Source organism: Ochotona princeps, chromosome 18 (genome assembly GCF_030435755.1).
Source record: "Ochotona princeps isolate mOchPri1 chromosome 18, mOchPri1.hap1, whole genome shotgun sequence".
In the NCBI taxonomy this organism is placed as follows: domain Eukaryota; kingdom Metazoa; phylum Chordata; class Mammalia; order Lagomorpha; family Ochotonidae; genus Ochotona; species Ochotona princeps.
The window spans coordinates 2,898,265-2,925,898 of NC_080849.1; the positions used below are offsets into that span (position 1 = coordinate 2,898,265).

General features: G+C 41.2%; 1 protein-coding gene and 1 non-coding gene across 2 annotated transcripts in view; one reads left to right on the plus strand and one right to left on the minus strand.

Moving 5' to 3' along the window:
- Nucleotides 1–27,634, minus strand: part of ZNF407 (zinc finger protein 407) — a 399,980-nt gene that overhangs the window by 329,249 nt on the left and 43,097 nt on the right. The gene's annotated exons all lie outside the window — the stretch shown is intronic.
- Nucleotides 15,353–15,459, plus strand: LOC118758108 (U6 spliceosomal RNA). The gene has a single exon (XR_004995535.2). It is a non-coding gene; the product is annotated as a U6 spliceosomal RNA (small nuclear RNA).

Below are 27,634 nucleotides of genomic sequence, written 5' to 3' on the forward strand. Positions count from 1 at the left end.
GAAAAACCAAACCAAGTGGGGTTTTCTATTTTTTTTTTAGTAATTAAATTCCATTATGTATCAGACATTTTTTAATATTTACTGGGAAATCAACAGACAAATCAAACCCAAAGATCCCTGCCTAGGAAGAGCTAGATAACAAAGAACAGAACAGTTACCTGGCTGCACTGAGTGTTAAACCATGACAAGCGTGACAGGCCCCATCTCTGCCAGGGCAAGTGTAGTAGTCATGTGTGGATTTGAGTGGCATCTTTGAGGAAGATTTGAGTTCAAGCTGCACTGGCAGGAACACTGAGCTGAGTGTCACCAAAGCGAAGGATCTAAGGGGACAGTACACTCCATCTGTCCAAGAAGGAGGAAGGGGAGAGGAGCTCAGAGAGTGACACGAGGCAGTACAGAGGGTGTGTGAGGTGACACAGAAATCATCCTACCGCGGTGACCAGAGTAGCTGTATGGCCTGGCACATGTCTGAAAAGACACATGGTGGTGTGGTATGAATGATGAAGCACAGAGGGCTCACGAGAGGAGAGCCACCCAAACCTAGACAGTGACTCACACGCTCCCGAGTTCACACTGTAATGTAGGACAGGATGAAGCTGGGTCCTGACAATGCCAGAAAAGATGTTAAGCACCTGGATTCTGAATATACAGTAAAGGTACAGACAGCTACATCTCCTACTAGTTTTTCAATACCTAATTTTCAAGAATCATCAATTCAGAATCCCTCCTAACAACGTCAAGAAAGCACAATATATTATACTCCAAATACCTTGGAAAAAAAGATAATGATCATCTTCCTGCTCCTGTTACCACTGTGACTTTTTCAAATGCAAATATTCCATCTGAAGGAAAGAAAAAGTTAACAAAAACATTCCATGCGGGAAGGCATTATGGCACAAGGGGTTAGGTTGCCAATAGGATGCCTGCATCCCATATTGGAGTGCCTACCATAGAGTCCTGCCTGCATTTCCAAACTAACACTTGTGCTAATGCGCCTGGCCAGAGCACACCGGGGCTCAGCACCGGGGCACCGGCCGCTCGCACACGAGACCCAGACAGAACTCGTGGTGCTCAGCTTCAACTGGCCTGCTGCCTCAACTGCTGCGGACATTTCGGGAAGTGGATCAGTGAATAGATGATCTGTCTCTTAATACTCTTTCATATAATCTCTCTCATCCATATTCTCCCATTCACGTTCTTTCTCTCAGCCTTTCAAATGAACAGAAAAAAAAATTTTAAAAACTTGTATGGCGGTAACAACTTCAAGTTACACTTGTAGTAAGAACTATATGAATAATGACATTTCTAAGAAAATGCTGAAAATATTTTAATTGGCCAGTTTTCTTTTTCAACATTTCAATTAAATGAACTGGCCAAGCATGCATTTAAAATCGAACATATTTGCTCCAAAGGCCATAAGACAACAACATGGGGTACTGTCTGCTAAACTCTAATGTGTTGCAGGAGATTTCTCAGTTTCAAAAAGTCAGATTTTTAGATAACAAAAGCTAGAATTCATCTTAAAATGTCTGATGAAACATAGGCAACTTTACTTATTCAAAGAAGCTTCCTAAAATGTTAGTTACCCCTTAGCTTAACAGAAAATGTAATTAAAAGGAACCCATTCAAATTAAGTTTCTTTTCAAATTTTTACACAAAAATTATTCAACTTACAACAAAATTATTCTAAAAACTTAAAGTGACTTAGGGCATGTTGGGAATACTAGACAGTAGATAAAAAGTAAGATTTATCTAGTGAATTTTTATATCTATCACATTACTCATTTATTTAAACACCTATTTAAACATTCTAAGAATGAATAAATCATAGTTTTTCAAACTGAGTCTAAGAAACTAAAGAGAAAGAATGTTTTCTGTAAGACCTGTTTTACAATGTGTACACTGTATACTATAGATACATGGGATTTCCCAATATCACATGGGAAAATTTTGTTACATGGAAAAGAAACAACTTTCATGTTTTTCATCCAAATGATTTACAAATCTCTGAGAAATCTACAAATTCCTATATGCTATAAATGAGTGGGTGCTGAAAAATAATTACACAGCATCCTCTATAATCCAGACCACATAAAAACTCATTAAAAACAGGAGACCAAGTTTTGAGCAAGCTTACACATGGTAACTCAGAAAACATTACACACAGCAGTAACCACTACCACTGTCCTATGATTTCCACCGCAAAAATATCAAAGCAAAATAGCTGTCAAAGACATAAATTAAATCAATTTCAAATTGAACAGAAAATTATTTCCTATTTTCCAAAGGCAATGATTTGGAGTGATCTTAAACCTCTGGAAAAGAATTCCTCAATTTTCAAAAATTCTGAAGTCTAATTACAAGTAATTATAGCTTTTCATTTTCAACATGATGAAATAATTTGATTCTTTTTACAAGAGGTCTGGTTTAGCTCAAAATAGACAAGTGCCTCTGCACTGAGTTAGTACACAAAGACAGTTCGGATCATTCTCAACAGAAAATCAGGGCTACATTGGCCATAAATCATACATGCTGTATTCAAGCAACAAGCAGTTTGTATGTTCTACAAACGCAATTCATCCACTCACACCACTGGGACAAAGCGAACAGCTCCCTGTTAGACTCATCTTTAAACTGGGAACATTATGAGAGACAGGAAAAAGCAGCCCTTTCCAGTTCTCTCACAGAGTGGCCTTCCGAGGAGAAACGGGTGCGAGGCTTTGCAATACAAGCTGTGCAGAGCAGCAGAGCTGGCAATCATTTTAAACGTTTAATACCAAATCTAATAATTAGTTGTTCCAGAATAATCCTATTTCTCTGAGGGGAAAAAAACTGTAGGTATACAGGATGTTCCTAATTACAAATATTATAACAGAATAAAACTAAATAAAAAACTTAAGTCTCTAACAGCACTATGCACTTCACGCTGGAAGAGTTGCAAAGCTGCACATTTTTCCACCTTTCACTTTATAAAGTGCCTTTGCTGGTGACTCACACTTCCAGTGATTTCTTACATGCTATCAGAACAAAAGCTCCATAAGACTGCTTTCCACACTGACCTCACACACCTGGTTACAATTACATCTTCAGAAAGCTAAACCGCTAGTTTAGCAAGGACATACTAACAAAACCTAACCAATCAACAGGCAGAAACAAATATCAGAGCCCAGTACCACCCATTGGCAGTCTGAAAAACAACCTACCAATCTCTCTGCTAATCCCAGGGAGATGGAGACACACACACACACACACACACACACACACACACACACTCACTCTCCACCAGACCACAGCATCAACTTGACTCACAACACAAGCTCACAGCTCACCCGGCCGCAAAATGCTCCTGTCACCACAAAAGTGTACTGGGTTTGTCCATTGAGAGGCTTTTTTTTTTTTTTTTTTTTGGCAAAGGCCATTAAAAACAAGACTGAATTTGTCTCCTTAAACTGTATGCCCAAGAAGGAAAAACTCAGAACAAATCTTACATAGGAAAACAGTACAGCGATTGTTAGATATGAGTTCACCATGTTATACAGTTCTGACGTTCTAGCAACTAAGAAAATCAGCTTAGCTGGCATCCAAGATGGGATCACAATAACCACAACTGAGCTGCTGTTAAGTTTCAACCTAAATAAAAATAAATAAGGAGTGGGGGTGGCTGATGGTTTCCAGGTACCCACTTCTTCAGCACCTCACGTAGAGAGCAGGCTGGAGATGTGGGAGCAGAGTGAAGCAACCACTCCCACACTGAGAAAACAAAATGCTGCAGACAGCACGGAGCAGAGCTAGAGAAACTCACCATGCAACGCGAACGCAGCAGCAAAAAGAAAAATCCTGGCATCCCAATCTAACAAAATCTAATGATTCACGCCCATCACTCCTATCATTTTTTAAGCATGCTATTCAAAACAAAGTTGGCTTAGTCAGTCTTTTAGATAAAGCTATCTCACCCAGAAATCTTACATTCAACTGATTCTACCTCCAAACTAGCACATTCACAAATTAAACAATATCTGTTTACTGTCTCCTTCCCTTTATCTGAAAATGAATCTGCACAGACTGTTTTCAAAGTGTGCACCCTTTGTGACAGACTCATAACCTTGGAAAGCAGTTCCTCTTGGGACATGTGGCAGTACCGTAAGTGACATGTGCTCACCTCCTCAGATGGCAACACTTGGTCCACACAGAAGCAACACAGCCCCCACCATACTGCTAAATGCCTTCAACCTGCAGCAACTGTTACTGGCTCATCTATCTCATTTCAAGGGGGGAAAAAAAGCAACCTGTTAAGACAGAGAATTTTAAAACATTTAATAACACTAGGGTAATTTGGACCAGTTTATGAGAAATGGAGTTAAAAGCTACCTACTTTAATGCAAAAAATACTTTGACATGATTACACAGTCTTTACCACAATATGTCTTTTCATACGCTAGCTGAAAACATCCTATATGTATTGATTATAAACCTTTGCACCAAACGAAAATTCTCTAGCTTGTTATTTTCAACAAACTTTTCCTATTTATACGCTTCTTTTACTAGAGAGTTGGGCACATGGACAAGAGAGCTCCAATACATTGGTCATTTCCAAAATACTTGGCTAACAGCTGTGGCCTGACAAGGCATAAGCCAGGAGGACTTCAATCCAGCTTCGTGTTCAGACTCACTTGGGCCACCATTCACCGCCTTCCAGGGCACACATAAGCAAGAAGCTGGGGTTGGGAATAAATCCAGAACTCCCAGCCAGGCCCCTCGACAGGGTGTAAGCAGCCACACTGGGATGTTCACTGCTAGCCCAAATGCTTACCTAGCATGAATTTCCTGAAGTTCCAGAAACATGGTAGTGACATTACCCACTGTAGGAGGTGGCAACTTCTGTCTGACCACAAACAATATTAAAAATAGGAATCTTTAAGGAAAAAGCTAAAAGTGCTCCACCATTGGTATGTACAAGAAATAGTATTTCTTCAGACTATATTTAACAATATGAAGATAACATAATATAAAACTCACATTTATGACAAAACACCTGAAACACATGAAATTCAAGAATTTAAATACCTAGTAAAAAATCTTCATAAATTCATTAAGAATCAGTACTAGATGTAAAAAGAAAAGAACACAGAGAAAAGTGAGGTTAACAGAGGCAGGGCTATTAGGAAGCGTAGGACGTCCACTTCTTCACAGCTCAGTGGCACCACTCACTGCCCTACCCCTTCTCAAACCAAATGCTTTTCCACATTTATAAGCATTACAGGTCTAGGCACCCAATGAACTCAATAAGACACACAAAGGTATCTCCCAAAGTTTCTATTTATGGGGCCAATTAAACTGCTTGCATGCTGAACTTGAGAATTAAAATGTTCTAAATTATGTTGATGCTGTCACCACCTACAATCGCTAACAGGGGTAGACACTGGTAGCGACCAGGATCACTTCTTGGCTCAGCTCCCAATTCTAGATTCCTGTCAATGCAAACAACCAAGGCAGCTAAAGATCGCACGAGGAGTCACATCCCTGTCACCCAGGCGTCAGCCTCACCCAAGCCCAGCTATTGCAGGCATCTGGGAAACGAATCAGCAGGGGCGAGAACCGCTCCTCTAGCTCACTTTCTACTCCATTAAATAAATGTAAAATTGTCCAATAACCATAATTACTTTTGCTTTAGAAAACTGAACTTGACTAATACAATTCAACATTTTAAAATAAGAAAAGGCAGGGGTGTTGGATAAACATTAAAAAATAAGGATAAAGGCAGTCAGATTACTCATGAAACTGATTTTATAAAAAAGACCACAGTTACTCAAGTAAACAAATCCGTCTGAGTTTTATTCCACAAAAACCGGCTTCAAATATTTCTCCTTACTAATTTGAAAAAAAAAAGAGAGGGAGTTGGGATTCTATCTGATTAGACATAAAACAATATAGGGGCCAGTGCAGCAACAGTGCAGCAGGCTAAGCCTCTGTCCCACGACTCCAGATGGCTGCTGGTTCCTGTTCCACCCAGCTCTCTGCACACAGCCTGGGAAAGCAGCAGAGAGGCTCCCCAAGGCCCTGGGCCCCCGCACTCACGTGGGAAACCCAAATGAAGCTCCCAGCTCCAGCTCTGAATCAGCCCAGCTCTGGCCTGGTGGGAAGTGAGCCAGTCAATGGAGGGCTTCTCTCTTTGTAAAATCTGCCTTTAAATAAAAATAAACAAAAAATATATACAGTACTTTTCACACTCTAACTTCTGGAAAGTTCTGTTCTCATCAGAACTTAGAACTCCTTCATAAATTATTTTTCCACTATATCCCCCCTAACTTTCTGACCTACCACAAAATGTAAATATAAATGACAGTGATGTGTATGTTGGAATATTCTTTGGAAAACCATATCAATGAAAATTCATTTTGACTCTATACCTAACATTAAAAGTAACAGAAATGAGATTTGCATAGATCAGATAGCACCTGAAGTAGCAAGTTTATCCAGGAGGTTAGAACACTGGTGGAAAAAAACATACTTCCCAAGGAATTAGAGCTTAAAGGGACCCAAAACACGCTAGAGAAGAACCACTGAGAGACTCAGAGGCACGCAGTCTAAAGCAGACAACACTGAGGTGACAGTGAGCGACAAACAACCGCAAGAATTTAAAAGATTATTTCACAAGAGGAACTAAGCTTGTTCTGTGACATTCCTGAGTGTACACAGCAGAAGATACACAACTGAAATTTGCAAAGAAGCAAATTCCTATGAGGAAAACCATTTTATGAATAGTCAAAAAGTATTCAAGAACTACCAGCCTGAAGGAGGTAGTGAACTCCTAAAGTATCAGAAACTAAGCAGGTGCCTCGAGATATTGAACAAAAGAGTATGGCACCATTAGGGCAAACTTCTGTGGTCCCTGACAAACCTTCCACATTTTGTCAACACACACAATGAACAGGCCTTCACTACACATCCAATGCTTGCCAACCACTGTCAAAAGCACTAAAGACAAATGAGAATAAGAGAAGTGCCTATACACAAACGCGCATACAAAGAGAAGTATACCTACAGAAAGACGAAGTCCAACACATTCAACACAAACACTGCAAACACAGCAGAGGCAGAACCACATCACTGTGAGCACAGGGCTTCATCACTTCCAGAGGTAACTAGAGCATTCGACAAAACTAGGAATAGAATTCACTTTTCCTGAACCCTCAGCTTCTAAGACAATTTTCTTTCTATCAATCAGAAAGGTAATGAAAAAGACTAGTATTCCAAACAATAAAAAGGGTGGCTTTTAATATATGATTCTCCATTTGGATAATCTCCTTATTTCCTATGCTGCCTACAATTTTTAAATTCTTTTGAACATGCCTCAGAATAACCTCATCAGCATCATTCGGTGGGCACATTTTACCACAGACTATAAATGAAGTACACACAAAACCCTCTCTATCACATTTTTCTAAAATGCCTTCCTGAGACATTTCACCTCGCACAGAACTCAATCCCCAGACAGAGGCTCAATTCCCAGACCCTGCTCCAGACCTCTGCTGACCAATGCAGACCCGAAGTGACAGCATGTGACAGGTCAGACAACTGGATCCCCTGCACTCACACGGGAGACCTGGATTGTGAACCAGAAGTCTGAGGTCAGTGCCAGACCAGGCCCAGCAATTACAGATGTGTAGGGAAGGAACCAATAGATACACAACCTGTGTGAGTGTGTATATGTCCCCTGGTCTCCCTGCCTGTCAAATAAATCATCTTAACAAATATATTTCTATATATAACTATCTCATGTGACATTTGTAGGCATTAACACTTATATTTACCTTATGTTACAATCACTCATCAATAGAAAAAACTAATTCCCAAATGGCATTAAACATGTATCGTGGGCCCAGCACTGTGGCCTAGCGGCTAAAGTCCTCGCCTTGAACACGCCAGGATCCCATATGGGCACCAGTTCTAATCCCATCCAGCTCCACTTCCCATCCAGCTCCCTGCCTGTGGCCTGGGAAAGCAGTCGAGGACGCCCAATGCCTTGGGACCCTGCACCCGCGTGGGAGACCTGGTGGAGTTCCTATCTCCTGACTTTGGATTGGCGCAGCACCGGCCAATGTGGTCACTTGGGGAGTGAATCATCGGATGGAAGATCTTCCTCTCTGTCTCTCCTCCTCTCTGTTTATCTGACTTTGTAATAAAAATAAATAAATTTTTTTTTAAAAATGTACCTCCTTTATATCAACATCATTCACAAAGAGTAATTTCCTATTCTCTGATCTAAAGCAAAGAAAAGCAACGTGTGCTTTTGGAAGCCACAATAAGTGTGCAATAATTTGTTGTAGTAGCCAACATGAAATACACTAGCTGCTGTGTCATCCTGCCAGCACCAGCAAAGAAGGAAGCCTAGGTGGCTATTTGGTCTAGTAGTTAAGATGCCGTGTCCCTCATCAGAGTTCCAGTGGTTGGAACTCAGCTCTGTCCCTGAGTCCAGATGCCAAGTCTGGGAGGCACAAGTGATGCTTCAGGTCGCCCACATGGCGGACATGCAGTGAATTTTACATCCCTGGTTTCAACCCATTTGGACATCCCTGGGGACCAGTGGAGAGTGTTCAGGGAATGGGAGCTTCTTCTTCCTATTCAACAGTCTGTCTCTCCACCTTTTAAATACATGGAAAGGGAGGGAGGGAGGGAGGGAGGGAGGGAGGGAGGGAGGGAGGGAGGGAGGGAGGGAGGGAGGGAGGGAGGGAGAGAGGGAGGGAAAGGAGAGAGGGAGGGAAAGGAGGGAGGGAGGGAAGGAGAGGAGGACGGTCCAGCGCCTTGGGATCCTGCACCCACGTGGGAGAACTGGAGGAGGCTCCTGACTCCTGGCTTCAGATGGGCTCAGCTCTGGCCATTACGTCTGCTTGGGGAGTGAATCAGCAGATGAAAAGATTTCTCCTTCCTCTCTGTCTCTCCTCCTCTCTGTATCTCTGACTTTCCAGTGAAAATAGATATATTTTTAGAAAAAAGAATCAAGCAAACTTAACTTCTTCATAGTTACATTGAAAATAGTCACAAATTCTTTCAACATGTGTATTTTCATGAGGTTTTCTTTTTCCTCCTCCTTTAGAAAGTGTTATTCAGGGTTATTCAAAGCAGGCTAGCAAGGCAATCCTCCTCCTGAAGTACTGGCACCCAACAAGGTAGTATGGGTGATCTCTTCAAAAGAATGCTACAGGAAAAAAACTACATGTGCATGTGTGTGTGTGTAGGATAATGAAACTAAAAAATAACTTTCAACATATACAAAAATTAACTCAAGATAGATCACAGGGCCCAGCGTCATAACCTAGTGGGTAAAGTCTTCACCTGCACACACCAGGATGCCATATGGGTGCCAGTTCTAATCCAAACAGCCCCGCTCCCCATCCAGCTCCCTGCTTGTGGCCAGGAAGATAGTAGAGGAATCCCACATCTGGGTGGGAGACAGAGAAGAAGCTCCTGGCTCCTGGCTTTGGATTGGCTCAGCTCTGGCCATTGAAGCTGCTTGGGGAATGAACCAGAGGACTAAAGATCTTTCTCTGTCTCTGCGCCTCTCTGTATATCTGCCTTTCCAATAAAAACAAATACATCTTCTAAAAATGTAAATAGAAATCACAACCCACCAGAATGGCCAACTGCAAAGCCCAGAGTGGCACGCTGACGAGGATGTGGGGAGGGGGAGTGCTCACACTGCGGTGCAGCCACTGCGGCAAACGGGGTGGGGATCTCTCCAAAACCAGCAACAGACTTGCCCGATGAGCTAGCAATCCCTCTGCTGGGTATGTACTCCACAGACTTAAGCAGAATGCACTACAGGGCCTGCACCACAGCATTTACAGTAGCATTGTTCAAAACAGCCAAAATATGGAATCAACTGAGGTGTCTATCATCAGAATGGATAAAGAAAATTCTGTACATATGCAAAATGGAATATTAGTAGCTGTAAAGATAAATAAAACTAGTATTTGCAGCAAAATGGACTCAGCTGATAGGCCTCATACTGTTTGAAATAAGGCGGATCCAGAAAGACAAATAACACACGTTCTTTATTGTATATGGGCGCTAAAATTAAAAAAAAAAAAAAAGGAAAGTAAAGACAAAAGAAAGAACTATCTGTATCAGTGTTACTGCACACGTCATCCCTCTGCCAAAGCAGTGGTTAAGAACTCGATCCTAGGGGCCAGCGCGGGGCCTCAGAAGGCTGATCCTCTGCCCACAATATACCAACCCCATATGGGGTGCTGGTTCTAGTCCCGGATGCTCCACACGTCTGATAAAGCTCTTTGCTAACAGACTGAGAAAACATCAGAGGATGCCTCAGGTCCTTAGGCCACTGAATCCACATGGACAATGGGGAAAAAGCTCCTGGTTCCCAGCGCAGGATTAGCCTCGATCTGGATATTATGGCAATTAAGGAAGTGAAACAACAGACTGAAGAACTCCCTCTCTGTCTCCCCTTCTCTGCCTTGCCAATAAAAATAGATACATCTTTGGAATAATACATTTTTTAAAAAGTATGCTATACTAGTGCAGTTTTCACGATCTGTGATCATAATTTACTGCATGAGTAAAACGGTCATTTTTCCATTTAATCATTGTTTATAGCTGTTGTATGTATTCTCACTAAGGGTTTTTTTTCTTTTTACTTGTTAAACTTATTCAGTGAAGTATTAAATCTTTCACTGCGGTACAAATACAAAGCATTGTCTCAAAAGTTTAAAACAATAAAGAAGCACAAAGAGGGAGAAGGGAGATAGGTGGGAAGCAGTGGAGTAAAAGGTCATGCCATTTGTTATGCAATCAGATTGAACCTGCTAAAATTTAAATTAATTTTAAAAATTAAGTTTAAAAGTAGGCCAGAAAAAAAAATTTGATGCAGATCTCATGCCTTAGCAAGCATAACAGAACATCCATTTAACCACCATGTATCACTACAGTTTTCAAAACTGTGAGGTTTTGCTATTTTAACTACTCATTCTAATCTTACCATCCCCCCCCTCAGTGCATGCCTGGCTCAGAATGCCTGAGACAGGAACTGAAGCATGGCCTTTCAGATGTCACACAGCAAGTCACACGAATCCCTTCAACACAACTTTCAGAAAATAATCTGATTTTCCAGAATCACTAGACATGATTTTAAATGTTGTAAAAATGGATTAGCATCATGGTTTTAACCAGGACTTAAAAAAACACAGAATCTTAGAATCTCTATACTAAGAGAAACCTTTATGCCATCAACCTAACACTGGAAATTCCCTCAGAAGCCAGGGCTTGCATCCTTGGCAACACATCATCAACGTTCTGGGTTGCCCCACGGGCTCCAGCCAGGCATGCAGGGAACACCCGGAGCTGGGTTCTGAGACAGAATCCCAATACAGCGGCAACTGACTTGAACAAACAACAGCCTCAGAGGTTTCAGAAAAAGAACACGGGGTCTTCAGGCCTCGTAAATCATCTTAAAACTTGGTGTTTGTGCCTCAGAAAATAACCAAGATTTACATAACTTTTGAGTATGTTTTAATTTGGCAATTTTCATTTTTAGTGATTCTTGCCTGTACGGAGTGCTTCAAAAAGTCTACTCCACTCAAAGCAACATGGAGGATAAAGGGTAGCACATCAGACCAGCCCCACAGGCTGCGGGCCCAGGAAGACTTGGAGCCAAGAAACGGAGGCTCACATTCACCAATATACCATTCCTTCCCTACGTAATATCTGAAAACTCAGTGTCAATCAACTCATGAACAGTAAGGGTCTCTCAGTCTGGCCGCCTGCAAGGCAGAGCACCTGAGAACAAGGCTTGTGTGCAAGCAATGAGACTGGGAACGTTGCAAGAGAAAAAAGGCAGCAAACAGGCAGAGCCCAATCTTACAGCCACCACTTCACCCAGGAATCCTCCAAGAAGCACAGGCAGAGGAAGAAAGAGGGCAAGTGGGCAGAGAGTGAGGGTGGGCAGCACCAATCTCCTGGCTCAGAAAGGACCCCATGCACTTGGGCCTTCCTCAGGGCTCCACAGTAGGGCTGTAAGATTTGAAGATGCCCACAGACAGGTGAGAGATAATCTACGTCCCTGGAGCTTAGAACTGTAAGTACAACCAACGATCAAACTCAACAACGGATGAGGGAGCGAAAGGACTGCAAACAGACAATGAATACCTGGCTGTTCCTGATAAACGCAAATCCAACAGGGAGAAGAGCAGAGGCACCAGAATGCGGGTTGCCTCAGGTCACAGATGTGTCTTTTTTTAAATGGTATTTACCAAACACACAGGAGAACACTTAGACCTCAACTGAATAAAAAAAATGATGTGAGCTAAACCAACACAAGAAATCACCCATGCTTTATGAAACCATAAATACTTTAATGATCTCCAGCAAAGTCCTCTGGAAGATACCACCTAATTACAAAAATGGAAAAAGGCAACTTCCCATTAGGGGAAAACATGAAAACAAAGCAAGAACATCATTGCAGCATCACATCGCCACCTCCACTAGGAGTCCTTTCCATGGATTCTAAGTCTATGATAACTGCCAGCTACCACGAGGACAGAGCAACCAATGTGGGTTCGAAGTGTCCAGTCAGGGCATGCAGATTAAGTCAAGTGCTGCAGCTTCTAAAAGATCGATACAAGTCTACAGCCTAGCCCCACACCCACCCCTGTCCTAACCAAGCACTGGGGTTACGGCACAGATCGACATAACTGAAAATATTCGAACTCGCTTAGCTGGGAAACTCCACGAAAAGATGGAAATTACTCATGGTCCAGTGCTGACAAGTAAGTCAGAACCAAACCCCAAAACAAAGATGTTGCCTACAAGGAGTAGCACAAGCATGTTGACAAACCCAGTGCTCAACAGATTTCTTAAAGTCAAAAATCAATTAAATGGCAAAAATAATATTCATCTTGAAGAAAAAAAACCCTTAGTTCAATACACTTAAAATGTGCTTTGTTTCTCTCAAAAACAGTGAATCCTTAAAATTCAAAATGTCGCCTTTGTATGGGTACACTAATAGTCTCCCAGCACTCTATTTAATGTCATCACCAAGAAATGTGCACTTTCCTGACCAAAGGACCCAGAGCAGAGGGGTCTGATGAAACCTTTTCAGGACATTTTGACTAAGAATACCCAGAACTGCACAGAGCTGACTCCTGCTCTAACTACCCATAAGCATACTCACAAAGGCACTTACATCTCAATTTGGGGGCTGCTGTGATGGTCTATCCAGGCTAATCTTCTGCCTACGGTGCCAGTATCCCATATGAGTACAGGTCCCATATGCCCACAGGTGCCACCTGCTCCACCTCCAATCCAGCTCCCTACTAACGGCCAGGGAATGCAGCAAAGGATGGCTCATGGCCTTGGGACCTGCACCCATGTGAGAAACCCAGAAGCAACTCCTGGCTCACAGCTTCCTATCAGCGTCATCTGTCCACCGGGACCGTCCAGAGAATCAACCAGCAGACTGTGTTTCTCTCCTTCTCTCTCTCTACATCCCACCCTCTGACTCTCCCTCCTTTGCAACTGAAGTTCAAGAAATAAATCTTTTTTTAAAAAAATCTTTTTCTAGGCCCCAGCAGCATGGCCTAGTAGCTAAAGTCCTCACCTTGCACGTGTTGGGTTCCCATATGGGCGCCAGTTCTAATCCTGGCAGCTCCAATTCCCATGCAGCTCCCTGCTTGTGGCCTGGAAAAGCAGTCAAGGATGGCCCAAAGCCTTGGGACCCTGCATCCATGTGGGAGATCCAGAAGAAGCTCCAGGCTCCTGGCTTCAGATCAGCTCAGCTCTGGAAGACCTTTCACTCTGTCTCTCCTCTCTGTAAAGCTGCCTTTCCAATAAAAACAAATCTTTAAAAAAAATCCATTTCCATTATTTAATCTAAAGATAATAATACCTACCTTTCAGGCTGCTATATGAATTAAATACACATAAGAGCTGCACATGTGATCTGACATCAGAAATGCTCAATGAAAGTAAGACCTGCTGTTATCATGGCTATTGTAGCCTATCCTTAAAGCGCAGTACCTGAAAATGAGCTTACTAGCTATGACTTTCATTTGTTATTAATGTTATGTATACCACAAGAACCTGGAGGGTCAAATTTGCCAGGACATTCTAAAGTTAATGTAATAAACAAAACAAAGACATTTAAACTTCTCCGGTGCAAGATGGACTTGACACCGGCCTGATGAAGCACCAGCAGCGATCTGCAGACTGCAGCCCAGGCAGTGGAGAGGAGCGAAGGCCACAGCCACATCCACGGCCAGAGGGGGCACAGCTGAGCTAGACTCAGGTGGAGCAAGCAGAAATGACACAAGGATAAGCCCAGGAAACTCACCAGATTATCAAATGACCACAAGGGACAGAAAGCCAGGAGGAAACATCAGCACGCGATATAGGGAGGGAGATCGACCTCTCTGGTGCCTCCAAGGCAGAGGAATGCAGCATGGATCCGAGATGACCTGTGTGACGTACCAGCACACGGGAACGTACTTGGAAGGCAGCACGGACCCAGAGATGACCTGTGTGACGTACCAGCACACGGGAACGTACTTGGAAGGCAGCACGGACCCAGAGATGACCTGTGTGACGTACCAGCACACGGGAACGTACTTGGAAGGCAGTGTAACAGAGAAGGAGGGAGAAATCCAGAGAAAGAGATCTACCTGCTGGTTTACTTGGACCATTAACTCATATAGCAGCAGGCTGAAGTCAGGAGCCAGGAACTCTACTGGGTCTGCCACATGAGTGATTAAGCCATTACTGGCTGGGAACCAGGGGCCTCATTTCCAGCCTCCCTGCTTCCCATCCAGCTCCTGCTCGTGGTCTGGAAGAACAATCGAGGACAGCCCAAGGCCTTGGGACTCTGCACCCACGTGGGAGACCCAGAAGAAGCTCCTGGTTCCTGGCTTCAGATTGGCTCAGCTCAGTTCCAGCCATTGGGGCCACTTAGGGAGTGAATCAGCAGACAGAAGATCATCCTCTCTCTCTTCTCCTCTGTATATCTAACTTTCCCATAAAAATAAATAAATCTTGGAGGGAAGGAAGGAAGGAAGGAAGGAAGGAAGGAAGGGAGGGAGGGAGGGGAGGGGGGAGGGAGGAAGGAAGGGCTCTACCCTGCCCCACCATGCTCACAGCTAGTAACAAGAGAAACAGGTGGCATCATAGCTACAATGCTGGGCCATTGCAGGACCGAGTGTGAAGGGTCTGCACTGAGAGCAGCAGGTCAGAAAAATAGGTGCTTAGATCTCTAATGGCACTCACAGGGGCCAAGACAGATATTAACTAACTCCTTACTTTTTTCATGTGAATTACAGACAAATCTGTACTACATTAAAACCACTATACTGTGCTCGCTTTGGCAGCACATATACTAAAATTGGAATGATACAGAGAAGATTAGCATGGCCCCTGTGCAAGGATGACACGTAAAACCACTATACTTCAGTCCTCCTGCTCTATGTGCCCAAATTGCTAACAGAGCAAAAAAATATGGAACATGCGGGGAAAAACATTTACTGCTCAGTATTTGCATGGTAAAGCACAGCCATTTCATACACACTGGATCACTGACTCCTTGCAGCTACCTCCATTTTGAAAACTGCAGCTAAGCCCAGTGAAATCAAGGACCAGTTAGCCGAACCTGGCAGAACTACGCCGAATCCAGACATCCAGACCTTTCATACGAAAACGAAAAGTAGACATTAAACCCACCTCACTGCTTTCTGTGACCTGGCCTGGCCCTGTTGTCTTCCGGTAGCCAGCAGTCAACATACATGCTCTGAAAACAGCAACACCTGCAGTGCTATGCTCAGGAACCTGCAATCTCGTAAGTGTAAGAAAAGATAAATCATAAAGACCCGGAGGCACAAAGGGAAAAAAAGATCACTAAAACCAGGCTTCTGAGACTATTTTAAAATCATAAAATTTATCTACTATTGCTTCAAAGTGACTAAAATTTCGTCTATGGAGACTGATTTTAGCATGTGAGAATGGCCTCTCCTTCAAAGGCACAAGGGTAAATGTGACCCACTGGACCAATGCAAGGCCCAGACACTGCCTCATGCCACCGCAGAGCCTGGTACTGCGACCCACTGGACCAATGCAAGGCCCAGACACTGCCTCATGCCACCGCAGAGCCTGGTACTGCGACCCACTGGACCAATGCAAGGCCCAGACACTGCCTCATGCCACCGCAGAGCCTGGTACTGCGACCCACTGGACCAATGCAAGGCCCAGACACTGCCTCATGCCACCGCAGAGCCTGGTACTGCGACCCACTGGACCAATGCAAGGCCCAGACACCGTCTCATGCCACCGCAGAGCCTGGTACTGCGACCCACTGGACCAATGCAAGGCCCAGACACCGCCTCATGCCACCGCAGAGCCTGGTACTGCGACCCACTGGACCAATGCAAGGCCCAGACACTGCCTCATGCCACCGCAGAGCCTGGTACTAGTGATTAGCACACAGTTAATCACCCAACAAGACCCGACTCCCTTGCCAGGCTACAATCTGCCCTCTGCAGAAACACTTCCAGATAATGACACTTTGAGGTTCACGTCCTTAGTGTTACAAAGCTCCTGCCATGTGGAATTGCTGGCATCTGTTCCCCAACTTTCAGCTTCTGGCCACTATATGGGCCTCTGGAAACTTACTTTAATGGGGACTTTCTTTGGTAATGACTGGACTTCAAAACCCTGAAGGTCCAGCGACAGCGTACCACTTTCCCTCTGCCTGACCCCTCACGTCTTCTCAGGACCCCTCCAAGGTCATCCAGGACACCTCACCTTCCCGGTACCACCTTTGGTTAGCCTGAGTCCTCACATCATTTTCAGGACTGGCTGAACAATTTTTTAAACATTATCTGACACAGCAAAGTTCCGTAGATGTCAGATTTCTGAAACACCTTCCTGAATGTTTCCTTGGCTGCCAGCAAAACCTCCCGATTCACCTCCCCATAATGGGCTCCCTTTAGGACTACACTCCATTGTTATATAACCAAATTTTTAAATTAAAACTGAACTTGTCATTTATTCTCTCCTTATTTTTCATAAATTTTCACAATTTTCAATCATTATATTCATCTAGCCAAAGATCTAATCCCTTCTGGTTTCTGTCATCAAAAAAATATTAAAATACATTTATTCATATGTGTCTGTTTCAGGTGTTGATAAAAAAAATTTCTACTAAGAAAGCAACCCCCTACCGCAAAGAAAAGAGCCCACTGATTCAGGTATCTTCCAATGCAAAACTATCACTCTGTTTTCTATGAGACATGTGACAGTAGCACGTTCCGAAGGACAAAGGATCACGATGCAAGGTCCTCAGTCCCCATCACTTCAGGAAAACTTCCTGGTTGAGAAGATGAAACATGTTTTATGGACAAAGGTGGTACCAAAAAATCTCCTCACAAATACAAGTTTCCACCTAACCCATCTCACGGCCTGTATGTTCAGAGCTTTCTTCTGGCTCCTACAAACAATGAAGAATGTAGATGTTACAGAAGTGCAGTTGCAGTGCAGCCGGCAGTCTGATGCAGCACACTCACACACGACAACACATTGATTTTACTTCTGCCTCCATGCAGACATCTATGTAAAGAAATCCATTAGGCAGACAGTTCTCATCTCTATTGACTGACACAGTGACAATTGAATACTTTTCACCTTGCGAAGTGACTGACAGTTAGACACTTAAACAAGCCTTCAAGTTGCAATAATAGTATGAAACACTTTCAATTATCTGAATCAAACAAATCCATGATCCTACTGGTTGAATGCATTTTTCTGTCTGCTGCTATGCCTGGCTTGGTTTACACTATTATTGGATAATTTTGTCCCTATTATAAGAATGTTTTCCTCAAAGAGAAAATTCATTTTCTAAGTGATTATTTATTTTTGAAAATGTTAGAGGTTGCTATCAACATTTAAAACATAAGTAAATATACACCCTAACCAAAAGCTACTTACTTCTTATGCTCATGAACTTCTCTAAACCTAATGCTACACTCTGAAAGCATTTTATGTAATAGTTACGTACTTCAGTATCCATTAATACATGAAAATTTCATGAGTGTAAATGACAGTGCAATGATAACGATTGCCAAAACCACTTTTAATAGTCTACTTCTGCTTTATTCCTAGTGTCCTACATCCCCTCACTCTCACATTTATCATAGCCTTTATCAGCAGTGGTCTAAATGTACACACTCATGGATAACACCAAAATCATATTTGAGAACTATGCAACAAATAAAAAAGCTTTTGTAAAATCCACCAAAAAACAGCCATTGCAGCTTTGTGAGCTGCATGTATTAACTAGCACAATGCTTTGCTGCATCTTAGTTTATCACACTGGGGGGTGGGGAGGAATCATGATTTAAACACGACCCATGGCAGGCACATGGGCAGGCCGGAAGCACACCGCACTGCGCTACAACAGAGCTGGCGGGTCCACGGGAGCCCAGCAGGAACTGAAGAAAGAAGCAATGAAGGAGAGGACACCGACCCTCCACCTGAAACACTTCTGTAAGAAACAGCCAAAGCATAAAGAGCACAAGGACTGAAAAATGAAACATGCTTTCATACATTTCCTCCAACATTTTTGTTTTGGTAATAAAGGCATGTAACTTACTATCTGAATATTTAATATAGTCTTCTCTAAAACAGTTTTGTTCGTGAAATGTAGGCAGGTCACAAATTGCCTACAAATAATGTCAAATTTTCAAATTTACTCAAACATTTTAAATACGCAGCAATTTATCCTTAGCATAAAATCCATCCTTCTGAGGATACAGATAACTTGGGAAATGTGGAAACACCTAGAGTTTCAAAAATAGAGTTAATGAATATTAAAAAAAAATTGTATTGCCCACTAAAATCACATTTGGCTTTCTGTAAAATATGAAAATGTAGGGACTTTTTAACTGATTAGCTTGAAACCAAATATGAAAAAAGAAGTGAGCGTGGCATGTCTGACTGCTGTAGCAAGGGCTTGCCCTTCTTCTTCAAGTCAGGTTCCTAAACCCACAGCCTTCAAGAAGTCAATACTGTTTGAAGGTGCCAATACGGAATTTACTGTGTGCACACATCAAATGACTGTGCAAAGAGACAGGCTGGTGCAGGCTATACAGCAAATTGATTTTCTGGAAAGGAATGCTGCCTGTATTTAACCTACCAGTGTAACCCTGTTGTACTACATGGAAAGGGATCATGCATATTGATTTCTTTATTACAACTCTGCTTGTGATCGGTAAACACTCACAAAACAGTCCATCTCAAAGAAAATCATTCCACAAAAAATTCTCCAGGAGATACTGGATTTTCATGTGAGTTTGTCAACATTTGCTTTTAACAGAATACAATATGAGGGCTGTTTATTTCCCAACTTTCAGTTACCTTTTTCAGCCTCATAATCTGTGCATTGCTGGTAAATCCTCACCAATCATGTGTTCCAACACTACGTTAATCACAAAAAATTAAGTTATTTAAATGGACTTCTTACCTAAAGGTTTCAAAGTAAACTAGGGGAAGAAAGATCTGTTGCCCTTTCAAATAACTCTATAAAATAATTTTCCCAATACATCAAAAATTTCCCTCCATAATAATTTGAAAGACATTGCTTGCTATTTCTCCAAGTACATATGAAACTTACATTCTATGAGTGCATATATCCACAATGATAAACTTAAGCACAATAATAATGAAAGAAGAATTTTATATTGCCTTCTTTAAAGACAAACTTACAAGTCTGTTCATACGTAGTTTCTAGAATCGATATAAGCAATTAAAAACTACAACAAAAAATGTTTTGTGGAGCGTAATTATTATAAGGTCAATAGATACTATTCCAAGTCAGTTTAGTTTATCACATTACGACATGACAGGACGGGAGGCAAAAATTATAAATTCCTTCCCTAAATCTGTCCTTTTCTGATCTAGATGGATGAAGAATAATTAACTCTTAATTATTCAGATGACTTCAAGGCAGTTTTAGGATTCAGCAAAGACTGTAGTCATTTTAACCAAGGAAAGCAGTCTCCTGTCATTTATCAAATCTTGCAACTTGACCAATGATGAATAAAAAAATCTATGTTTACCCACAGCCCTAACTGCTACCTTAGAGGTTGTTAAGCAACAAATTTCCTTTCAACTCCACCATATGCAAATCATCAGACACAATTTGCATTTTAAAGTATTTAACTCTACATATTTATTGGATTTTGAGGCCATGCTGATCATTGATTTATGTGCTTCTGGCAATCATATTTCCATATTTGTATGATTTTGATGACAGTAATAATTCAAACATGCAGAAAGTTGTTCTTTGAACAATATCTTTAATTACGTCCTCAAAGCATCATTGTTCTGCCCGGTGTCCTGACAAAAAGGGTTTGAAATACAAAATGGCATGATAATCCGCAAGGCACACAAACAGATCTGTCAGATTCTGCACAGAAGTGACTGTTCATGTTAACCAATCCTTAACCTTAAAAACGCTACAAAGCCTGGTAAACTTGTACCTAAATACTTTTATTAATACTGACACACTTTCACGACAAATTCAATCACAGTTCATAACATTTCTATTCAAAATGCAAAATCTGCCCCACTTACTTTGCCGTTAACACAGAAAAGTTTTTCTGCCGTGTCTTTTTATTGAAGTCGTCACAAATTATGTGCTTTCTTATGAAATCTATCAAGAAATATAACCATTACAAGCTTCACATATGTTTTCTCTGACTCTCCACCATCAACAACGGCTCCAGCTACTACTGTCAAGATGCTTTAAGATGATTTCACTATTCAATTATTTGAATAAAGAATAAATATTTGAACATATACAAACAGACCCAGAAGGCTTGGTTAGAGAAAACTGATGCCAACAGTCAATTTTCAAATTAAGTAAAATACAAACAGAACTTTGTACCCCACGATTTTTATCAATTTCATAAATGAACATATTTTTACATGAATTTATTCTGTAATAACTAATATTCTACATGGTGCTTAATCAACTCTGTATATACTATGCATTTTCAGTTAACAATGATACTGGTTTGTTTTAATCAAACAAAGGAATTCCCAAGAATAAAACAATTAAAATACAGTCTTTAAAAGCTGAAAACGTAAGCCACAATGACATGGATTTGTGTGTTACCAAATTAGAAAGCTGCCCAAAACAAAACAGAATTAAGTTCTCTACCTGTTTCATAATGCAAACAAAAAAAAATTCGAAATCATTAAAACCCAGAGAATGCAGATCTGGAGTAAAACTGCACAATGTTCCCCAGACATAGGTATGAAAATTGAAAGCATATATGCATAACGCATTTTAGCATACAATTTGTAGAACATACACATAGAGTGTCCAGGAGTAGTTACACTGTAAAGAAATCTGGATGTTTGGGCCAGATACAGTGATGACCGGTGATAAACGGACGTCTACCTGTTCTTAGTCTCTGTGCTGCCGGAGACAGCGCACACACCTGTGTCCTAAGAGGATGCTCCAAACAAAGAATCCCGTAACATACACCCAGTCAGCCACTTCTGAATACAGTAGAATCAGGAAGTCAGAATTTAGGAATATCCAATCTCCAAGTCATTCTCATCTAAATAAAGGCAGGTTTCAACAGTGTCTAAATTAATCCTTCTATGGCTATTTTTACATGTGTCATTTCTGATAATCACACAGCATTTTGAGCATCCCAGTTTTTCTTTATATTAAATTCAATCCAATATTCATCTTGGTGGCAACTCCTTCTCTAAGAATTCTTTATTTATTAAAACTATAAAGTCTTAAAGTTCTAAATATATAAACAGCAGTTGAGAAAATAAATGATATACACTACACAACTTTAAATAAAGACAAACTGCCGCTCCTCTCAGAGCTGTTCAAGTGGGGTTGGAGGTAAGGCTACAACGTTGTCAGCTGCACACACAGAGGAGGAAGACAAGAGGGGAAAAGAGGGAAGGGACGAGAGGGGAAAAGAGGGAAGGGACGAGAGGGGAGAGGAGAGAAAGAATGGGGCCCAAAGGTGAGAGGGAGCAGGCAGGCAGGAAAGGAATTCTAGGACACTGCTTGCCCCCGTCCCCAGTGGTCAGGCAGAAGCAGCACTGGACACTCCCAAGGTAGCCAGCATCAGTTCTGGAACTGTGCAAAAGACAAAGATTGCTGCTGCATTGAATGAGAAATGATTCAGACAAGACAGCAAACATGACGCCAAGGCCAAGATGGAGGCAAGCACTGAGAGCTAACATCACTGAGGTGCCAGAGCCCTACGGTAGTGCCCGAGTAAAGCTTTACACGCCAAGCAAACTAACCACTAAGGAGGAGACTTTGCGTATCAAAGCCCATGCTGATAGCAGTTCCCCTTCTCACACTCCTCAGGCAACACAAATGGACAAATACAGAAATGTATTAATTTTTTTTGCTATTAATCAATTTTTAAGCAAGAAATGTGAGTCAGAAAAAACAGCAATAAAAGAAACCAAATCTTATGTCAAGTCAAGGCTCTTGAGCAAACAGCATTTACTGCAAGAAATTCTCTCTGCTGAAACCTTTTTACATAGTTCATGAAAAAGATGTATTTCAAGAAATTACCATCAACTTTACAGCTTTCACAGACTTGAACTGAATCCAGAAATACTAACAACTCAGAAAATTTAATGAATAAACAAATGGAAAGCTTACACAGGGAAAAAAGCAAGCAAATGTAATTTCTGTAGACTAGTACAAGAAAAGCACAAAGCCAACAGTGAGGAAAACAAAACAGTTTACTAAAGGAAAGAAAATAATGTAAACCAACTTCAAAAGAGTAAAAACAAGTGTGTAAAAGCCATATCAATAACACTTAAACAAACTGATACTGCTAAAAAATGTCAAACATCTTAAATTTTAAAACCTGCCTCTGGTTTTATAAATATCAAACTACAAAAGTGGCACTCCTGGTAACTGAACGGCACACGACTCCACACTCCGGGCTCGGAGCTGCATCTGCTGCCGACCCAGTGCTCCATCAGGGTGCACAGGGACTCATCGCTGCCGTCTCCTGGCCGGGGCCTTAACTGCCCTCTGGGCTCTAGCTTTGTCATCACTGCAATGTTCTAGCTGTGCCAGGTGCTCCCCAGGGCCTCTCTTACAGCTCCACACTTTGGGAAGCGCAGTACACAACCAGCGCCAAGGCGCCAGAGGGGACAGGACTAATATTGTTTGCATTATTAAAATCTGTGCACCCTGATCCTTGTGTAAACTTACACTGCCTGGTCTCAGGGTGGGGGTCAAACATCCTTTGTCCTTTAAGGTCCTCGGCAAACAAGGCTCACTCCTGGCTCTGCAGGAACGTTCGCTGGCATTCGGACACATACACATCCTTAAAATGAACTCTATAACAAAAAGCCCTAACACTCAGATAAAAATTTTAGTATCTGAGAAAAATGAGTTATCTTTATGTGCAGTAATCAAAGTTCTAAGTTCAAAGTCCTTCGATTCACAAAGATCCATCTATCTATTCCAACATTTCCTTAATAAATGTGTGAATGAAATTTCTTTTAATTAGTTACAATTGTGGCCCATTTCTTCGTCTGCTACTATAACCATGATGAATACACCGTAGCAACAGCAGGAAGAGCAGTGAGGAATACATAACAATTCATTTGTCTTCAAGGGAGAATGTGAAATTTGTATACAAACTCTAAAAGTAAAAATAAAACCCTCCTAGAAGCTAAGCACTATTTTTACAATGTGTATAGCTGAGCAAAATGCTCATTAATAATAGATTAAGCAGTTATGGCCAGCCATTTCAATTGGCAGTTGATTAAAACAAACCTAAAATTGCAGTCTTACAGTATCATACAAAACTGACATTTTCATTTGTAAAGTAAAACAAAAAACTAAACCTTGAACTGTGCAATTCAACTAATACCTGCAAGACATAAAATTCACATCAATTTCACACACACATACACACACACACAGAAATGAACAGCCACTGAAGAGAAGACACAAATTACTCAGCAGACCCGGGAAGGACTGGGGGAAGGGGAGGCCTGGCCTTGTTTTCGAATTTCTCCTTGCATCTAAAATGTCGCATGCACAATAAATGCGAGATTATTTACTCAGATATAGCACATTGCTGTCGTTTATGGGTGACGGTGAGAAGCCAGCAGGCAGCTCACCTCAGCACTGCGCTTACCACGTATTACACAGTCTCGTGCCCAGAGGCCTGGACGGTCACAATGCAGATTAATAAGAACTTTAACAGTTTTCCAAATAATAAGTTCCTATTTATATTACTTTAATTGAAGTTCTAAAACATTCAAGCGCAGATTCAGATTAAAGAAAAACATACACATATATTTTCTTACGTGTACATGCGCGCCTACTGGATTTTAAATAAAACTCAATCCAGGCCAGTAAACTCAGTAAACACACACAAGTGATAGATGAGGTGCGATGCTTCATCTTAAAGGCCAAAGTAAATCACAACAACAAGAATATTTAATTAAAAAACCATATTTAAAAAACTACGGATTTTCTAAGAATGCTTACAATCACACAATTTGTAATACAGTAAGTATTATTCGTCACATAATCTAGAATTTCAAAAAATAAATCATTTGGAAAGAAGTCAAAATACAGCATTGGTACACACTGACCCAAAGAAGGAAAAAGGAAAATACCACTTTTCAGACATTCTCAAAAGAAGTTCTTTAACAACACTAGATGACTAAGCAAATGAAATAAGAAAGATGCACAGGGCAACTCATTTATAGTAATTCAACATTCATGTTCTGATTTAGTTGCCATAAAAATTCTATTATAAGTTCACTTTGGTAGTGAACTGTAGCCACCTACTGGAAATGAACAGTTAAAGCAAACCACAGCATCGCATTTCCCACTAAGCCCCAGTATTCTTTATGCTTAATACAGTATAGAGAAAAACGACTAATTCTACACATAAGAGAAAATTTATTACATCAACTTCTTAAACTCAATCTTGTAAACACAAAATTTAATAGTTTAAGATGTTACTTATAATGTGATCTTTTATTTACAGTTTTCTATTATTAAGAGATTTTATTCACCAGTTACACTTTTTCAAAAGTCCTGCCTTTTTTTTTTTTTTTTTTGAAAGTCAGATATACAGAGAGGAGGAAAGACAGAGAGGAAGATCTTCCGTCCGATGATTCACTCCCCAAGTGACCGCAACAGCCGATGCTGCGCAGATCTGAAGAAAGGAGCCAGGAATTTCTTCCGGGTCTCCCACACGGGTGCAGGGTCCCAAGGCTTTGGGCCGTTCTCGACTGCTTTCCCAGGCCACAGGCAGGGAGCTGGATGGGAAGTGGAGCTGCTGCGATATGAACCGGTGCCCATATGGGATCCCGGCCCGTTCAAGGTGAGGACTTTAGCCACTAGGCCACACCGCCAGGCCCAGTCCTGCATTTCTGAATCAGGCAGACATAAATTCCAAAACTGTTACTAAAGTTTTAAGTCAAATGATCAAATAAGAGTCTTACCACCTAAGCTAGATGTATACTCACAGTTGTTGTATCATTCTTTACTCGGTCTGTCAAAGAATGTTTATAGAAATGAACGAAATCAATCAAACGAAAGTCTGGTCAAAATCTGCCTTTTCTGTTTCTGTCAGAGCAACCGTTCATCACGGTGATTCAGCACCGCCGTTGTACTCAGAGGCATGGTCAGATCACACAAAATCTGACACGCTGCTAAACAATAAGATTAAATTCTATTGATTAACCTATTAGCTCCTAAAATACTTCTTTAATATCAAATATATACTAGTATGTCTACTATCAATTTCTCATTTCAGCTGTACACATTCAATCTCCAAATTATTCCTGGAATTAGGAAGATCTAAGATTATCACTGCAACAGATGATTTCATTTCATTTATATTAAATAAAAAATGACTTTTTTAAGTACTGATGCTTAAGTCCTACACTTATTAGCTGAAGCCAGTGATTTTTGATTTTTTCATAAAACAAAGAATTTAGTTGTTTTAATTGTTTTTTTTTAAAGATTTATTTTATTTTTATTACAAAGTCAGATATACTGAGAGCAGGAGAGACAGAGAGGAAGGGGAGCCGCCGGGATTAGAACCAGCGGCCATATGGGATCAAGGCGAGGACCTTAGCCACTAGGCCACACTGCCGAGCCCAGTTGTTTTAATTGTTAAGAAATGCTTCCTTTCGATCATTTTATTATTATTCACTTGAGAGCAGAGAGACAGATAACAAAATGAAGTCCTTCCTACTCTGTCAGTCCCCAAATGGCCAGCATGTCCAGGGTGGGGCAGAGGGAGAACCCAGATGCTGCAAACTGGGTCCAGCTCTCCCAAAGCAGTGGCCGAAATCCCATCCCCTGAGCCGTCACCACGGTTTCCGAGGGCCTATCAGCAGGAAGCCAGAGCCAGGAGCCAAGGGCAACAAACAACCAGGCACTCCGACATGCTGAAGCGCTTCCATTCTTTCAAACAGCTTGCAATACTGAAATGAGCCAACTTCAGGAAGTACTTCGTGCACTCCAGTATATTAGCTTGGTAAAATATTGACATTTTGGATAAACCAATAAATGAATTATACCAACATGAGCTTTTTTCAAATTTGTTTGTAGTATCACTGTTTTATAAAAGATCTTACAGAGATCAATAGGAATCACTATGGATCATACATAAGGACAAAATCTACTTAATTTCTTAAGCCCACTCTCCCTGTAGCAAGGATTTGAATCAAAAATGGATTCACAATTTTCAGCTGGCAATATATATTATTTTAATTCTACAAATACAGTAATAGTTTGTTCAAATGAGAAAATTGTCTTAATCTTTTAAACCAAAGATATAAAAGAAACTGTTATTTTCCAGATAGTTAAACATAAATTACTAATTTCAAATGACCAGCGGTAGGCCTAAAGTCACAGGATTCTGTTACTTAAGACACAGGAAATTAAGAATACATCTCTGAAATAAGCCTTTAAAGTGACTCAGCTTCAACTCCCTGGAACTAAAGCAGTATAATCTTTAGTCACCAAACAGAAAATTTCAAAGAATATTCATAAAGTGACAAAGCAGCCAGTTGGTTTAGTTGGGAAGCCACATACCCAAGAGCATTACACTTGCAGCTTCGGTGCTACCACCGGCTCTGGCTGTTCCCACAGGCTCATCTGGCCCAACCAAACGACAGTCCACACAAGCACGTTCAGTGAATTACACAAAATCTCAAAATAGCACAGAAAGCAAAGACTCGATTTTCAACCTCTAACATTTCCACTTTTTCTACCAATTCTTGTCTAAGAACTTTGCTATCAACTCACCTCTTTTTTAGGTAATGTATTCACTCATCATTTATATGGCTGATTCAAAATACAAGCACAAGTTTATTCCAAACACACTGACACTGTTATAAACACCTAACATATCCTATATGTGAAGAGGTGCTGGGATAAAGCGAAATTCAATTCACCCAGAAACTACAAAAATGCACTATTTATATTGGCCCTGATTTTGGAGGTTTTACCAATAGTTCCTCGATTTTTCAGACCAAGAGAGGAAGCACCCTATGAAACTAATGGGAGAAAATACTGCACCTACCCCTGAACAGCTTTTCC